The 19,345-nt window shown below is 41.5% G+C and overlaps 1 protein-coding gene across 1 annotated transcript in view; it reads left to right on the top strand.

The window, feature by feature from the left end:
- The window catches only part of LOC124606228 (lateral signaling target protein 2 homolog), a 321,923-nt gene extending 306,962 nt beyond the window's left edge, over nucleotides 1-14,961 (top strand). The window contains exon 12 of the mRNA XM_047138204.1: nucleotides 13,199-14,961. The gene's annotated coding sequence lies outside the window, so the exon portion shown is untranslated. The remainder of the gene's footprint in view (nucleotides 1-13,198) is intronic.
- Nucleotides 14,962-19,345: the final 4,384 nt, after the last annotated feature.

Below are 19,345 nucleotides of genomic sequence, written 5' to 3'. Positions count from 1 at the left end.
TGAGGCTGTATTATATTTTCTTGTCAGCATCACCCTGTTCAACTTCATGAAAAAATGCACTGGATGTCAATTTATGTTTTACATCATATACATAATACAAAATTTTAGAACCGTTCTTAATCAGGAATTTTACAGTGGTAAAGAAATTATCAAAGTACTGCAACATACCTGAAAATTTAAAGAGTAAGAATACAGATAAACCCAATTGTTCAATTTCGTTTGCTGTTGAGTTGCAGAACAGGTAAAAGAACAGATCCACGTAGACCAATATCTTTAACATGGAACAGGGAAGGAAATGACGAGTAACTGTACACGGTACTCTTCACCATGCACCGTATGGTCGCTTGTGGAACATGTATGCAGATGCACATGATGTCGGAGGATTGTGCTTTTATCAAGTGTGGTTACTTATTTTTGCCAAAGAACCCAGTGTCAGAAGACTTTGTTCTCACTACAGGTTCTATATACAGTTTCGGACCCGGACACACACACACACACACACACACACACACACACACACACACACACACACAAACTCGCACTCGCTCTCTCGTGACTACCTCATGTATAACATGTCACAGGAGAAATCTTTGAGCGTTGAATGTGTTTAGCTCAAGAAATGATGCTGGCATTTACCAGTCATCTGATAAAAAATTTCATTGTTTGTCTGAGTGGCTGACAACAAAGAGGAACTGAAAGGAACCAAAAGTTGTGTTAGTTAGCTCATGCCATTTCCATCGTCAATGTCGTCCTTACTGGGGACGAATTATTGCTTGTGTTTCACAGGGTTCAAATAATCTACGACCACTTCTGTTTGTGCAGTACGTAAATTACATTCCATGTTGTACTAATAAAGCAGAGCTAGTGCTCTTTAGAAATGATGCAAGCATTGTAAATCAAGCAGATCACAACTGCAACCACAAAGGAAATACTCAAAAATGTTATTGATTGGTTGTTGGTCAGTGGTCTGTCACTTAGGGAAAAAAAAGTTCTTTCAGTTCTGTACAAGGCAAGATGTGTTATCATCAATAATAAAATCTCATGAAGGAAAGAAAATGTTGAACCAAATAACATGGAGGAGAGGAACTATTGATCAGAAGCTGAATACAAAATCACCTGTGATAGATCTTCCCAAAGACACAATTTCAATGTTGACCCCATTTGTGATCACTGATATTGCTGATGAAAGCATTAAAAAATTGATGTACTTGTGTACTACCATTCATTGATGCCACAAGGAACAGTTTCCTGGGGCAATCCTGCATGTAGATAGTGTTCGTCACATAGAAATATTCTGTAAATATATCACCTGGTGTCTATCCTCAAACTTCATGTAGGCAACTGTTAAAGAAATACTGTAAGCAGTTATTTGTACTGCTAGTAGCAATGCTCACTGTGTGAGAGCCACTGTTCGTATGACAGGTGAGTAACCATTACCCAATAACATTTATTGTTGTACACTGAGGTGGAAAAGTAATGGAATGCCTCCTAATAACATGTGAGACCTCCTTTTGCCCAGCATAGTGCAACAATTCGATGTGGAATGGAGTCAACAAGTCACTGGAAATCCCCTGCAGAAATACTGAGCAATGCTGCCTCTGTAGCCATGTATAATATGGAAGTGTTGCTGGGAGGATTTTGTGCACAAACTGATCTCTTGGTTATGTCCTATAAATGTTCAATGGGATTCATATCAGGTGATCCAAGTGGCAAAATCATTGGCTCGATTTGTCCAGAATGTTCTTCTAAGCAATTGTGAACAATTGTGACCCGGTGACAAGGTGCTTTGCCATCCATAAAAATTCCATCATTGTTTGGCTGCAAATGGTCTCCAAGTAGCTGAACATAACCATTTCCAGTCAATGATGGGTTCAGTTGGACCAGAGGACCCAGTCCATCCCATGTAAACACAGCCCATGCTATTATGGAGCCACCATCACCAGCTTGCACAGCACCTTGTTGACACCTTGGGCCCATAGGTTTGTGGGGTCTGCACCAAACACAAAACCTACCATCAGCTCTTACCAACTGAAATCGGGACTTGCCTGGCCTGGCCATGGTTTTCTAGTCACTTAGAGTCCAATCGATGTGGTCAGGAGGCCAGGAGATGTGCTGCTGGCAATGTTGCGCTGTTAGCAAAGGCACATACATTGGATATATGCTGCTGTAGCCCATTAATGCCACATTTTGCTGCACTGTTTTAACAGATAAGTTCACCGTAAATCCTACTTCAATTCCTGAAGTTACTTCACCCAATATTGCTTGTCTGTTTGCATTGACAACTCTATGCAGACGCTGCTCTCAGTACTACTTGAAGGCTGTGGGGCTACTGCATTGCCTGAGGTGATAGGAAACACCTGAAATTTGGTATTCTTGGCTTACTCTTTACACGGTGGATCTCAGTTTATTGAATTCCACAACAATTCCCAAAATAGAATGTTCCATGTGTCTAGCTCCAACTACCATTCCACTTTCAAAATCTGCTAATTCCTGCCATGTAGTCATAATCATACTCATAGCCTTTTCACATGACACACCTGTGTACTAATGACAGCTTTGCAAATGCAGTTTTCTTTTATACCCTGTGTACATGGTAGCATCGCCATCTGTTTGTGTACATACCGCTGTCCAACGACTCGTCACCTTGGTGTATTCCTTTAGTAAGAAATCAGAAGTGAATAAATATTACTGCATACTAAAACTGGAAAAGAAAAAGCATGTTCGTAAGTGGCTGGTAATTGTATTGTATTTATTTTTAGGTGTTTCAACACCATACAAAATAGGAGATTAATAATAACAAACTGTAAATACATTCTGTAGTTGTGTTGTGATAGCAACTTCTCTCTTTTTATTTATCTTTGATAGTTCTAAGTCACAGAAAGTTTTCTTAGTAAAATGGTTACAGAATATGATACATTACTTACTGAGGTGGGGAGGGGAGGGGTTGTTATTACATTGTAAGTAATGTATTTATAATTTCAACAATATCATCAAATATCACGGATATGTGTGAAGACAGTATTGTGTGTTGTAATTTGCTGTACCCATGTGCCAAAAACCTTAACTTTGTTGCAAATGTGTTCTGATATCCCACAGGCCTTTATAGATACCCGTGCATCTTTTTGACAGACATAAAGAATCCACCTGTAGATTTTGATTCATCGCTTGTAGCTTATTGTGCGAAAAGTGCAAATTTTGTTTCTCTCAAGTGGTGCTCTTTTTCATTGGCACACAGCCCCCTCCCCTCCTCCCCCACCCCTCCCCCTTTTGTCCCCTCACCTCTACTTTTGCCCGCCTTGTCCGTTCCCCTCCCCATTTGTCCCGTCCCCTCCACTTTTGCCCTTCACCTCCACTTTTGCCCTTCACCTCCCCTTTTGCCCTCGCCTCCCCTTTTGCCCTCGCCTCCCCTTTTGCCCTCGCCTCCCCTTTTGCCCTCGCCTCCCCTTTTGCCCTCGCCTCCCCTTTTGCCCTCGCCTCCCCTTTTGCCCTCGCCTCCCCTTTTGCCCTCGCCTCCCCTTTTGCCTTCCCCTCCCCTCCCCTCCCCTTTTGCCCTTCCCTTCCCCTCCCCTCCCCTCCCTTCCCCTTTTGCCCTTGTGTACCCTCCCCTACCATAGTGTGCCCTCCCTCCCCCTCCCGTGCTCTCCCCTCCCCTCTCCTCTCCTCCCCTCGTGTGCCATCCCCCCACTTGTGTGCCACCTCCTCTTCCCCCTTGTGTGCTCTCCCCCCTTTTGTCACCCCCTCAACTTTGTCCCCTCTCTTCCACCGTCTCCCTCCCTTCGCCTCCCTTCCCTTCCTTTTTTCTCCTCCCCCCTCCACTTTTGTCCCATCCTCATTTATTTCCTCTCTTCCCCCGTCATAGCCTCCCTTTTTGTCCCCTCCTGTCCCCATTCCTTTAGAACAGAGCTCCCAGAAAGAATGGATATTTGTGGTGGATGGTTCATCCAGCTTTGGTATGTACTGGATGTAATGTTAGAGAAACAGATTGAGTGTCCTGCGAGTGTCCATTCTATGGCAGTGTAGCATTGTCAAAAGCTATGTCCGCAGGCATTAGTAGTAGAGGATTGATTCTGTCTGGGTTGGTTGGTCAGTTGCAGCATGCTGCAACATATGTATCTGTAGGCAGCAGATGAGTTGGCCTGCTGCATTGTCTGTCTGGAGCCACTTAAATATGCCAGATTACAATATAAATGTGACTAAAATTGGTGGCCCTGTTACATCGACATGCTCACAGGATGGCCAGACCATGCAATCCATGAGTTTAGAAATGTTTGTGCAATAGTTTCTGCGGAGCTGTCTGCGATGGGTACAGTTTCTACCCATCTGGTGGATCTATCAGTTGCGGTGAATACATATTTGAAACCTTGCATAGAGCTGAGTTGCCCTATGAGGTCGATGTGGGCATGAGAAAAATGCGTATGTAAATTTTTTGAATGTACCTTTGTGTTGTGGACCTGTTGTCCGTAGCTCATTGACAAGGCAAACAAATTTTAACCCATAACCGACCATCACACTGCACACCTGGCCTCATGAGTCTGTCTGTCACTATTTCTGTTGCGGCGTTATCTCGTGAAAGTGCGAATCCATGGATTGCTTAAGCACACAATGAAACAAACACTCGTGGATGGTTTTGGGATATGTCACTCCACCTTCTGCAGATAGGCTCCTGTGTTTGTTGAGTTGATGAGCACCTGTAGCTGTGCGTTGGTTTCTTGTGTTGTAGCCAGTTGTGTTAAGTTGATGTTCATGGAAACTACCTTTATTCAGGAGAAGTAATCAGCCACAACGTTATCAACACTGTGCAAGTGATGAATGTCAGTAGGGAGTTGACTGACTAACTCTGTGTGTTGGAACTGCAGCACTGAGAAAGTCCCAGGTGGGGGAGAGCGTACTGAAAACCAAAGAAACTGGTTTGTGATTGGTAAAAACTATGAAATGGTGTACCTCTACATCCAGTCTAAAATGCTTAATGGCTTTGTAGACCACCAAAAGTTCCCTGTCAAAGCCACTCCATTTTGTCTGTGCTTCTGTAAATTTATGGTTAAAGATACCAAGTGTCTGCCACATACCATTCACTTGCTGTTATAGAGCTGCTCCAGTCACAATCTGGCTGGCTTCAACAACAATGTCTAGTGATGCTGAAGGGGTAGAGAGTGCTAGGAGCACTGAGCCTCTGACGCTTGCGGTGGTGTTGTAGAATGCAGATAACATTGCTGAGCTCCATTTTGCTGAACATTGTCCTTGTAAAGTTGGGCCAGTGAATGTGGTGGTGAGTGGTGCTTGTACGCTATGTGATCAAAAGTATCTGGACATCGGGCTGAAAATAAATTACAAGTGTTGGGCCCACCCTTAGCCTTTGTGACAGCTTCCACTCTCACAGGCATACGTTCAATCAGGTGCTGGAAGGTTTCTTGGAGAATGGCAGCCCATTCCTCATGGAATGCTGCACTGAGGAGAGGTATCGATGTAAGTTGGTGAGGCCTGGCACGAAGTCGGCATTCCAAAACATTCCAAAGGTGTCCTGTAGGATTCAGGTCAGGACTGTGTGCAGGCCAGTCCATTACAGGGAAGTTAATGTCGTGTAATCACTCCGTCACAGGCCGTGCATTATGAACAGGTTCTCGATCGTGTTGAAAGATGGAGTTGCTCTTGAGTAGTGGGAAGCAAGAAGGTGCTTAAAACATTAATGTAGGCCTGTGCTGTGATAGTGCCTCCCAACAACAAGGGATGCAAGCCCACACCATGAAAAACATGACCACACCATAACACCATCACCCCATAATTTTACTGGCGGCACTACACATGCTGGCAGATGGTGTTCACTGGGCATTTGTCACGCCCACACCATGCCATCGGGTTGCCACATTGTGTACTGTGATTCATTACTCCACATAGTGTTTTTCCACTGATCAATCGTCCAATGTGTATGCTCCTTACACTAAGTGAGGCGGTGTTTGGCATTTTACCGGCACGATGTATGGTTTATGAGCAGCCGGTTGACCATGAAATCCAAGTTTCCTCACCTTCCGCTTAACTGCCATAGTACTTGCAGTGGATCCTGATGCAGTTTGGAATTCCTGTGTGATGGTCTGTATAGATGTCTGCCTATTACACATTACGACCCTCGTCACATGTCGGCGGTCTCTGTCAGTCAACAGATGAGGTCGGCCAGTATGCTTTTGTGCTCTGTGTGTCACTTCATGCCTTCTCTTCACTATCACATCAGAAACAGTGGACCTAGGGATATTCAAGAATGTGGAAATCTTGCTTACAGACGTCTGACACAAGTGACATCCAATCACATGACCATGTTCAAAGTCCGTGAGTTCCGCGGAGTGCCCCACTCTGCTCTCTCACGATATGTAATGACTACTGAGGTCGCTGATATGGAGTACCTGGCAGTAGGTGGCAGCACAATGCACCTAATATGAAAAATGTATGTTTTTGGGGGTGTCCGGATACTTTTGATCACATGGTGTATGGTTGAGCTCTGGGACACGTGGTGCATGTAGAAGTTATCCATACCCAGAAAATGGCGGAAGTGCTGAAAGTTCCCTGGGAGGGGCAATGACTGAATCAAGTCAACCTTAGTTTGTAAAGTGCCCCAAAAATTCCACCTCCTGTTGTCAAAGCATGCACTTGTCTGTTAATATGTAATGAGAACATCTGTAAAAAAAATAATTTGCAGGTTTTTGCCATGTTCAGTGGCAGAGTTGGGGAAAACTAACACACAATGCAGATACACAAAGCAGGACTTTGTCGAATTGCTGCCATGTTTGAGCCGCATTCCTTAGGCCAAACAGCATTCTGGTGTATTCAGAGAAACTGAAGGGCATGGTTACTGTTGCCTTTTGTGTATTGAATATGGTGATTCCCATTTTGAAAAACAATCGTGCTGAACAGCTAAATGCCTGTTAATGTGACTGTGAAATCCTGGAGATGCAGAATGGGGCAGCAGCCAGTATAGTTAATGTGCTTCAGGTGTGAGAGTCCCCACAAGCAAATGGAGGGGAGATGTCCATGGACTATCTCAATGTCGAATAGTCCCTGCAGCCAATAGTTCTAGAAATTTTTTCTTCCCTGTGGCATATTTTGCAGGTGCTGACCGGTAGGCTTTGGAAGCAACCATTGGTCCGGTAGTAGTAGTAGTAGTAGTAGTAGTAGTAATGATGAGAGGCGGAGTGTTATGCTGTATTCCCAGCAATGAGCAGATTGCTGTCTTGCATCATCCAGGATCTCGGCAGAACTGATGTCATTCTGTAGCATACAGAATCCAAGGAAGTTGAAAATAATGATGAGAAACAGAAATAAGATTAACAACAAACTTTAACGTTAAAATTGGCGACCACAAAGTAAATGAAGTTAAGAAATTCTGCTACCTTGAAAACAAAATAACACAAAAGCAAAACAACACAACAAATGAAGCAAGGAAGGCATAAAAAACAGACTGGCAGAGGCGAAGAGGGAATTCCTTGCCAAAAGAGAACTTCTGCTATCAAACATAGCCCTTAATTTAAGGAATAAGTTTCTGAGAATGTAGGTTTGTAGCACAGCATTATATGGAAGTTAATCTTGGACTTTAGAATAACTAGGAAAAAAAAAAGACGCAAAGTGTTTGAGATGTAGTGCTATAAAAGGATGTTAAAAATTAGGTGGACTGATAAGCAGTGCATTGGTTCTCCGCAGGATCGGTGAAGGAAGGAACATGTGGGGAAACATTAACAATGATATGGGAGAGGATGTTAGGACATAAATTAAGACATCAGTGAATAACTTCCGTGGTACTAAAGGGAGAATACAGGATAAAAACTGTAGGGAAAGACAGAAATTGGGACACATCCAACAAATAATAGAAGAGATAGGGTGCAAGTGCTACTTGGAGATGAAGAGGTTTGCACAATCAAGAATTTATGGTGCGCCAAATCACATAAGCCAGAAGACTGGTGACAAAAAAAAAACCATCAGCATCTGTGAACAGTCTTGTGGAACTTTGTCATAATTATATCATTTTCTCGGGATATACTCAAAGCTACATTTACACCTGAAAAATTCCTCTCCATTAAGAATAACATTCTGTGTTCTGTTTGCTACAAACCTTCAGTCCCCATCTTTTGTTCAATACATGGCAATGGGGAGCTGTGTCGTAAGCACCCCTGAAATCACGAAACATGGCATACGTTTTTCTTAGTCTTGCGAAGGAGTAAAACAAAGTGTGCTTTGTGAGATAATTGTTTGCTGCATCTATGTTTATTTCTACACAAGAGATTTTTGCTGTACAGAAAGGTTATAATATCTGAGATTGAAATGTTTTCCTAAATTCTGCAGCAGATTGTCAATGATGTGCACCATCAGTACATACATCTGTTTGACAAGCATTCATGAAAATGTGAATAATCTGCACTATTTTGTAATCATTCATTTCTCCAGCAACCTATAGTGATGCTACAAGAGGAGCAAGCTCTTTCATGTAGTCTTCTGTAGAATTTTATACATTTACCAATAGGTCCAGTTCCCTTACCATTGTCGAGCGAGTGATTTCCAATTTTTATCCTGCCATTACATATCTTGCTATGACTTTTACCATGTAGCAGAGATACTGAGCCGCGATAGGCACAATAAAAAGATTCACATATGACATTCCATCCTGGATTTTCCATTGTTTGCTATGTCTTTTGGTATTCATGCAATGATTGAAAGGAGGAACCATTGTACAATCGTCCACAGTGAAAAAAATTTTAGAAAAAGGAATTTATTGATTCCGCATTTGTCATAGTCTTCCATTTTGGTGACCGTGTGGTCACTAACAGCCTAGATAGATGGCTTTGATTCATTTACTGCCATAACATATGACCAGGACTATGTAGGATTTGTGTCAGACTGGTGGACAGAATTTTTATTTTGAATTCTTTGAAAACAAGTAAGTCACTATGTCCAGATTGAATCCCAGTGTGGTTTTACAGAGAGTGTTCTACGGCATTGACCCCTTGATTAGCTTGCATTTATCATGAATATCTCACTCAGCACTGAGCCTGAAATGGTTGGAAAGAAGCCATTCCCATGTATCATGAGCATAAAAGAACAGATCCACATAGTTACAGACTAATATCCTTAACGTCAATGTGCAAGAGAATTCTTGAACATATTCTGAGTTCAAATATAATATATTTCCTTGAGACAGAAAAGCTTCTGTTCACATCTCAGCACAGATTTAGAAAGTGTCACTCATGTATTTCTCATATGATAAATATCCTACAGACCATGGATAGAGGCAATAGGCAAATTCTGTGTTCCTAGATTTGGGAAAGTGTTTGACATGGTGCCCTACTGCAGATTGTTAACAAAAATACGAACAAACAAAGATATGAACATACGGAATAGGTTCCCAGGTATGTTAGTGGCTCAAACACTTCTTAAGTAGTAGAACCCAATAAGTTGTCCTCCACTTGAGTGTTCCTCAGAGACAAGGGTATCATCAGGAGTGCCCCAGGGCAGTCTGATAGGACTGCTGTTATTTTTTGTATACATACTCCCTTTGCCAGAAAAATTCCAGGAAAGGTTGTTTTCACTTTTTTTCCCACAGATAGTTACATTTACCAAATAATGATTCTAGCTTATGTCAAAGTAGTCCTCTTGGCTATCTACACATAGTTGCAAGCATTTCTGGAGGACTTGGAAGCAAGCAGCAGCGAAATTTTCAACTACAATGCTCGTAAGCTCATTTGTTACAGCCCGTTGAATGTCTGCGATATCTTTATGAAGCTTCCCCTTCAGCCGCCTTTTCAGTTGCTGAAACAAGAAAAAGATAACAAGGCGAGAGGTAGGGCAAATATGGCAGATTTGGAATGGCAATAACAGAATGTCTGGCCAAATACTCCGTAACAGGTAAAGCAGTGTGGGGCCCTGCATTGTCATGCAGTAAGAACCAGTCCTGACAATGATGCCACAAATAAGATTTCAAGATTTGGTTCATTGTTTGACCTGGAGGGAGGTACTGCTCGTGAACTATCTAGGAACGCAATCAGCATTGCCTTTGTTCTTGAAGGTTGTTGTTTGACTTTTTTCAAGGCTGGTGATCGAGGACTCCGCCATTCCGCACATTGATGGTTTGTGTGAGGATCATACTGGTAACACCAATTTTCATCCCCAGCAATAGTCTTTGACAAAAACATGGAATCACGTCTGGTTCTATCCAGTAATTCAGCAGAAATTCCTCATCTTTCCCCTTTCTGTTCGTCTGCTCGTGTGTGAGGGACAAATTTTGCAGAAAGTCTCCGCTTCACTAAATCTTTGCGTAAAATCTTATGGCACATTAAAGTTAAGCTCTTCTGATATTGCATGCACAGTTACATGATGGTCTTCTTGCAATAACTGTCTTGCGTGCTCCACGTTCGCATCAGTGTGTGTTGTAGGATGGGCGACCAGCTCTGGGATTATGTTGCACTGGATCTCTGCCTTTATGAAACCTTTTGTGCTACTCGAAAATGTGTCTTCGTGAAAGTGCCTCACCTGCATATGTTTGCTTAATCATCGTCCACATTTCATTATCAGTTTTCCGGAGCTTAACACTCACTGTTCACTCTTTGCTCACAATAAGTATCCATTGTGTCAGCACAACTAATCCACCAGGAATCAAAACAGCATGTTGCTAAGCACAGCCCTGCTACCTAGTTAGCTTGCACAGAAACATGGCCAAGGTCATTTCAATGTAACATAAAAACATTTGTCTTTTTTTTTTTTTTTTGCAATATCAGAAATAAAAAAAAAGCTTGTCCTGGAACTTTTTCTGACAAAAGGAGTAAATGATCTGGCAGACAGGATGAGCAGCAATCTTCAGCCTGCTGCTGCTGATGGTGGTGTGTATGGAAATGTCATTGTTGAGTGACTGTAGGAGGATACAAGATGATTAGAGAAAATTTCTAATTATATGATGACTGATAGCTTGCTCTAACTATAGGAAAATGTAACTCAGTGCAGATGAGTAGGAGAAACAATCCTGTAACATTTGAATACAGCATTAGCAGTGTTCTGCTCGACACAGTCATGTTGATTAAATATTGAGATGTAACATAGAAGAGCAATATAAAATGGAACGAGCATTTAAGGATGGTAGCAGGGAAGGCAAATTGTACACATTGTTTTATTGGGAAGTGTAACTCATCTGCTGTAGCAAGGAGACCATGTGCAGAACACCAGTGCAACTTGTTCTTCAGTATTGCTTGAGTGTGTGGGATCCCCACCTAGTCGGGTAAAGGAAGACATCAAAGCAGTTCAGAGGCATTCTGCTAGATTTTTACTGGTAGGCTCGATCAGCATGCAAGTGTTATGTAGATGCTTTGTGTACAATTTATAAGTGAAACAGGAAAGGAAATGGCTAGTAGTGGTACAAAGTACCCTCTGCTGTGCTCCATGCTGTGGCTTGTGGAGTATGTAGCTGCATATGTGTTTACTTCGTTAAGCTTTTGCTTGTCAACAAGGTAATGTCTATATTTAAATCAGTGGGGCAGATCTCGCTGCATTTGAAAGAACTTTGTAATGTGGCTGTTGGAAAATTCTGCCCCATCTCTTGTACCATTCCTGTTAAAAGTACAAATTAACATTTTCATGCTTTGAGGTGGATGTTTAATGTTGTCTGCACAGGTACACTTACTAGGTAGAAATGTTTTTGTACTTCACTTAATTCATCCCACCAATGCAATTACATATCCCCCCCCCCCCCCCCCCCCATCTCTCTCTCTCTCTCTCTCTCTCTCTCTCTCTCTCTCTCTCTCTCTCTCTCTCTCTCTCTCTCTCTCTCCCCTCCCCCTCCCCCTCCCTCCCTCCCCCTCCTCCAGGGAAAGAGCTATGAAAGGATGTTGAAGAATGTTGCAGAAATTGACTATATTTGTCCTGCAAGTTTTCTGTTTTGTTGATATCTTGGCAGGTTTCCCATTCGAGATTGGCTTTAAATATCTCTGTTTCATATAGACTCCTATATATGGACCTTTTGATTTCCACATTATGATATTTATCTTACTGATATTAATATTTGCTGCTCACCATAAAGTGGAGGTGCGGAGTTGCAGAAAGGCACAACAAAAATACTGTCACACCCACTCACTCATAACTCATACACATGACATCAGTCTCTGGCAGCTGGAGCCAGACCATGAGCAGCAGGGCATTATGGGAGAGGCAACTGGGTGGGGGTAGCAGCTAGGTGCAGTCAGGAGGTTAGACGAAAAGAAGGGGGATGGGTGGTTTGTGGAAAAGGAGAGAAGTAAAAATACTGGGTGTGTTGACAGAATAGAGGGCTTTGTACTACTGGGATAGGAACAGGGAAGGGGCTAAGGATAAGAACAATGACTAATGAAGATTGAGACCAGGCTGGCTACGGGAATGTAGGATATATTGCAGGGAGTGCTCCTTACTTAACAATTCAGAAAAGCTGGTGTTGGTGGGAAGTATCCAGATGGCACATGCTGTGAAGCAGCCATTGAAGTGAAGAATGTCATGTTGGATGGCATGTTCAGCAACAGGGTGGTCTGGTTGTTTCTTGGTCACAGTTTGTTGGCGGACATTGATGTGGACAGACAGCTTGTTGGTTCTCACACTCACTTAGATTGCAGCACAGTTGTTACATTCCATCCTGGATTTTCCATTGTTTAATATTAATATTTGTAGCACGATATATTGTGCTGAGTATGAGTTTCCAAGTACAAGGTGTAACAATCCAGTACCAACGAACTTTGAAGGGTTGTAGTGGGTGTCTTCAGGAGCAAATTGAAGATAGGAATCCAACAATGTTACAGAGCTTCAAAGTTAGAGTAGCCAGTGCCTGCTGTTAGATTACCCATGTCAGTGAAAAGGAGTTTTTACATTGAGGTTTGTGCAGTCGTTGTTTATACAAGTGTCTACATCGTTATTGCAGCTGGTGGAATGCATTACATACAGTAAAACGTACTGAATCCATTACAAGGACACTTGTGGTCCATCAATGGACAAAAGCATGCTTTCCAACAAATGAGTGGCATAGCGGCAGATATTGGTCACAATGTCTCTGATTCTCGGTAACAGTGTTTGGGGATGTCCCTTAAAGCACCGTCTATGAACCCTTGAGGTTTGTCAGTATCATTTTGTTACACCCAGTAGAACTCTGTTTGATAAAATTGTCTTGGTGTGAGATTTGATGAATTTTGAATTTACTTTTACTTGATATTTTCAGATTACTTCAAGAGTTGACACCATCACAGTAATCCCTTCTCTCTGTGCAGGTGTGCCAGTAACTTTTGTCTGCAGAACACAATTGAGATTCCATTCCTGTGGTCTTCACTTGTTTGTTTGGTTGGTGGTTGTGATATTTTTTGTCCAGTGTACTGTTAAGCATAGTTTGTATGTATTTGTATAGCTCCAAAATATTTCTTAAGACTTGTGGAAATCCTAGAATTCCTTCTTTTGTTCTGGTCTGGGTCTTTTTCAACTTAATTCTTTTGTTAAAGTAATCTCAGTTATGGCCAACCATGTACTGCCTTATGTAAAGTGTATGTGCGAACTGAATTCTTCATGATATTCTCAGAACTCATTAAATGTGTGAGCCTTTCTTTGTGATGATGATGATGATGATGATGATAAGATGCCTTAGACTTACCAAACTGTGAGGGGTAGAAAAAAATCTGAAAAATTCTTGAGTACTAATGTATATGGACTTTACTGCTGAGAAATAACTAAAGCTGCCTACAATCATTTACAACACATGTACTGTTGCCAAATATTCTCCACAGGATTACTTAGTATCTAAGATGCTGCAGAAGTTCTTAGTGTTCTCAAATAGCTGTAAGCTTTAATGTGATATTTTGTTACAGGTACAGTGCCTGTTAAGAAGTACTAATTGTGTAACTGTCTGCAGCATTTGGCTGTTACTCTTTGTACAATAGAAGTAAAATATGAAATGTGCTATGAGTTCTCAGTTGTAAAAATGCTTTGGAAGGCCTAAAAGAGTGTTTTATTTTGTATTATATGGATTTACATTACAGTTAAGTGTGATATTTCACACAGACTTGATGAATGACTGATAAGTTTTATATCATGAGATGTATGTATGTACATATATAAATAGCTGCAGGTGAGAATTTTATTTATATAATTACTTTTTTAAATGTTTCAATTGTGCTGATGTTTTTGAGATCATTTGCTCTAGTTTTTTAATTATTATATTGCACCAGTTCATAAATGGGAATTACCATTGATTTTGTTACTACTGACTATTGAATGCTCTTGTAAATGAGACTGTAAAAGTCATGTTGTGTTTCATCTTTACTGTGTGTGCAATCTGCATGTTGATTCAGTTATGAAAGACTTTTCTTTTATTCCTCCATGTAAGCACTACCTCTTTTCAGGAGATTATTCTCATGCAGATTAAATTGCAACAAAACCATTATGGTCTGAATTTTAAGTTTCTTTTTAAATTTTTTTTCATATCTTTATTTTCTCTCCCATTTGCTGATATGTCCTTGCAGTCCCATAAGCCTCCATTTGGTGTGATGATTATTATGCTTAAGACAGAGCCAATTTATAGACTGTATTACATGAATTATTATAACTATAGCAGTTCAGTTGCTGACAGATTTTCTTTAACATTTTATATGACACGATACATTGAATTTTTATAGTTTTCTCATTTCTGTTGATTGCTTACATTGACATGGGCTGTACGAGTGCTGGTTTTTGTGGTGGACCGATAAGAGTAATCTCATCCTTTGGTGTTTTATGCTGGCGAATGAGGCACAGAATGGTGAAACACATCATGGAAAAAAAAGTCATAACCATTGTTCTTCATTGCCTATGTGAAAAGCAGCACACTTTCTTTCGTAAAACATGTTAAAATATTTGGATTACTGATCTTTCATAATAACTGTGTACTTGCATTCATCATGTAAATAAAATTTGTAGCGCAAATATGTTGAAAGATTTTGTTTGGGATAAACACTTCCTGGTTTTTTATTTTATCAATTTTATTTATTTATTTACCACAAATGAAACATTAGCAAAGAGCATTGAATAATAATCTATCGAGAAAACAATATACTGAAGTGCTGAAAATGTGAGTATTGCAAGTTTTCGCATTGAAGGTAGGTACAGAACAACAAAGCACCATAAACAGCATTATGCTACAAGTTTATATTGACAGAACAAAAACATTCAAATAACTTCCGGGAATTCAGCCAGGTAACACTTTCAGCGACCGCCGATATTTCGGCAGGAGAACACCCCGCCATTTTCAAGGCAAACTGCAACGGACAGGCGGCGTACATGCAAATTTAATACCTCGGTTCTCAGACCCAAGCAGGAAAGATAACACACACACACTGAACACTAGTGCCACCAAAGATGGCCAAAGTCAAAGCTATCGATAGTGAGACTATGAATTCGCAGGTGAGGTAGCATTGAGTCTGTCCCTCTGTTTCTTGACAAGGGAGAGAGCCGGATTCCAAACAGAGTTTAAACAGAAACCTCCATCCCTGTTAACAAGGTTGCTCGCTAATTTAATCTCAACTGCCTCCCGAATCACACTGTCCCAATAGCTGGACGTGCATGCCAATATCTCGGTGTTATTATATAACATGGAGTGACCAGTATCCAAGCAATGTTCGGCAATAGCAGATCTATTTGGCTGCTGTAATCGTGTGTGCCGTTTATGCTCAGTACATCTGTCCTCCACGGTCCTGATAGTTTGACCAATATATGCCATGCCGCAGCTACAAGGGACACGATATACACCCGCCTTACGCAGTCCAAGATCATCCTTAACGGAACCCAAAAGTGCTCTAATTTTAGATGGAGGTCGGAAAACACATTTCACATTGTATTTCCGTAAAATACGACCGATCTTATTGGACGTGTTTCCTACGTAAGGCAAGAAGGCAGTAGACTTAGGTGTTGACTCAGAATTATCATCAATCACCTGATGTACAGTTGGTCGATAGCGCAACGCACGTTCAATCTGTCTATCACTGTAACCATTTTGACAAAATGTAACTTCAAGATGGGACAGCTCAGCTGGCAAAGTCTCGGCGTCAGAAACGATATGTGCCCTGTGTACCAAGGTACGAAGTACCCCTTCACGCTGAGCCGAATGGTGACAACTATTAGCTTGTAAGTACAAGTCGGTGTGAGTACGTTTCCTGTAGACTGCATGTCCCAATGATCCATCATCCTTCCTCCTAACCAACACGTCGAGAAAGGGAAGGCAACCATCCTTTTCCACCTCCATCGTAAAACGAATGTTCGGGTGGATCGAGTTCAGATGTTCTAGAAAGACATTCAAATTCTCCCTACCGTGAGGCCAAACAACGAAGGTATCGTCAACGTATCTATAGAAACAGGCAGGTTTTAAAGGCGCCGACTCCAATGCACGTTCCTCGAAGTCTTCCATAAACAAATTTGCGATCACAGGAGACAACGGACTACCCATCGCAACTCCATCTGTCTGCTCGTAATACTGGTCATTAAATAAAAAGTAAGTGGATGTCAACACATGCCTAAAGAGATTAGTTAAATCAGCACCAAACCTGGCTTCAATTAACCGCAACGAATCAGACAGAGGAACACGAGTGAAGAGAGAGACCACATCGAAACTCACTAAAATATCAGAGTCATTCAGCCTCAGTCCCTCCAAACGACGTAAAAAAATCAGCTGAGTTCCTGATATGATGTTCACACCGTCCTACTTGTGGACTCAACAGAGAAGCAAGATGCTTGGATACACAATATGTCGGGGCGCCGATGTTACTCACTATAGGACGGAAAGGAACCCCTTCCTTATGAACCTTTGGAAGGCCATATAACCTAGGGGGAACCGCACTATAGGTGTTAAGCCTCTTGATTGTGTCCTGCGACAAACCACTTTTCTTCAGGAGGCTGTTGGTCTTTCTCTCAACACTTTTCGTGGGGTCAGCATCGATTCTGCGATACGTTGAATCAGATAGTAAACGTTGCATCTTTTGTACATAATCATGTTTATTTAAAACAACGGTGGCATTGCCCTTGTCAGCAGGTAAAATAACAATACTGGGATCAACTTTGAGAGAGCGTAAAGCAGCCCTCTCTGCTGCTGTTACATTACTCTTGGGTGGACGAGCCCTAGTCAAAACACGGCATGCCTCCCTCCTAACTTCCTCAGGAGGTAGTTTGCAAACTGCCTGTTCAATTGAACTAATAAAATCAACTACCGGCAAATTCTTCGGAGTGGGTGCAAAATTTAATCCTTTCCCTAGCACGGATAAGGTTGCGTCGTCAAAAGATTTCTCTGTGAGATTTATCACAGAACGTCGAGATATAACATCCGACTCCGCACGATGAAAACGTTCAAACTTTGCCAAATGCCGGGCAGTAACGGAGTTGTACTCCCAGTCAGCTTGGGTCCATGAGGCACCGTCCAACCAATCCCAAGTGAAATCAGACACTTCAGATGCAACCATTAAATGAAAACGATACAATTCTTTGGAAACAGAATCCAAACGTCGACGAGTAAAACGAATCCTTTCATGAACAAGAGCCAAGCCAGCACGTTGCTTAATTCAATTGGCGGCAGGAGAATTAATATGGTGCACAACCTTAGCAAATGTTGGGACATGATTTTCATCACGACACCTCAATAAAAACAACAAAGCACATTGCAGTCTAACTCAACAGCTACGAAGTTTATCCAACTTACGTAAACACCGATACATTTCCTCCCCGTAGAGGTAAACAATGTGAGACCTGAGTTTCTCCTGGCGTATACAACTTTCAAATAACTTCCGGGAATTCAGCCAGGTAACACTTTCAGCGATCGCCGATATTTCGGCGGGAGAACACCCCGCCATTTTCAAGGCAAACTGCAACGGACAGGCGGCGTACATGCAAATTTAATACCTCGGTTCTCGGACCCAAGCAGGAAAGATAACACACACACACTGAACGCTAGTGCCACCAAAGATGGCCAAAGTCAAAGCTATCGATAGTGAGACTATGAATTCGCAGGTGAGGTAGCATTGAGTCTGTCCCTCTGTTTCTTGACAAGGGAGAGAGCCGGATTGGGACAGTGTGATTCGGGAGGCAGTTGAGATTAAATTAGCGAGCAACCTTGTTAACAGGGATGGAGGTTTCTGTTTAAACTCTGTTTGCATGTACGCCGCCTGTCCGTTGCAGTTTGCCTTGAAAATGGCGGGGTGTTCTCCCGCCGAAATATCGGCGGTCGCTGAAAGTGTTACCTGGCTGAATTCCCAGAAGTTATTTGAAAGTTGTATACGCCAGGAGAAACTCAGGTCTCACAGAACAAAAACATGTCGTGCATAATAATTTCCCCTCTCTCTTTTGCATTCCTCCTCCCTCCTTCATCTATACCATCGTATCTTTCTCTCCCTCCACTTCTGCACCAGACTTGCACCTTAGACTACAAACATGACTCAGTTAAGAATTAGAATGATTTTTCCTTTGCGTGATGTTAACAGAAGCATACTGGCTAAGTAGCCACTTGCTTACAGTTGTCCATGGTTAGCATTCTTGACTTCAAATTTTTATTCAGTGAGTTCAAGTACGGTGAAGGTGAAGTCAAACTGTTTCAGGAAGTCTATGCTTTGATTCTAAAATAGGATGGTCCAGGTTCCTCAGCTACAGATGTGAACAATTTGACATCAGTTATTGATTTTTCTACTTGGGTGGTACAGGAAAGCAGCACACTGATAGATAATGTTTTCATAGACCAAGATAAGTTTAATCAAATAAAAACTTTTCCTGTTACGAATAGTCTGTCTGATCATGATGCACAGCTAGTTACAGTATATGATATAGCTCTATACAGTAATGCAAAACAGTCCTCCAAAATAGTTCATTCCATTAATGATTTAACACTTCAAAATTTTAGGGAAAGCTTGCAACAGTTAGACTGGGATGAGGTGTACAGGGAACGTGATGCTAATTTAAAATTTAACTTATTTCATGATACCTTTGTGAGTATATTTGAAAACAGTTTCCCTAAGAAAACAGTGAAATATAATTATAAGAAACCATGTAAAAAGCCATGGCTTACTAAAGGGATAAAAGTATCTTGGAAACAGAAAAGGGAAATGTATCTTACAGCTAGGAGGAGTAATGATCCCGAAACAATGAAACATTATAAAAACTACTGTACTGTATTAAGAAAAGTTATTAAAAAGTCCAGAAGTATGTGGATTATGTCTGAGACTAGCATATCTGATAATAAAATTAAAACAATTTGTAATATTGTGAAAAGGGAAACAGGGCAACCGAGAGCACAGGAAGACTGCATTTCTATCAAACACAATGAAGTCAGAAGTGGAAAACTTTACTAACAATTTTTTTAAGTGTTGTA

This window comes from Schistocerca americana, chromosome 3, assembly GCF_021461395.2.
Source record: "Schistocerca americana isolate TAMUIC-IGC-003095 chromosome 3, iqSchAmer2.1, whole genome shotgun sequence".
NCBI classification, from domain to species: domain Eukaryota; kingdom Metazoa; phylum Arthropoda; class Insecta; order Orthoptera; family Acrididae; genus Schistocerca; species Schistocerca americana.
This window is presented reverse-complemented; position numbering and strand designations above follow the sequence as displayed.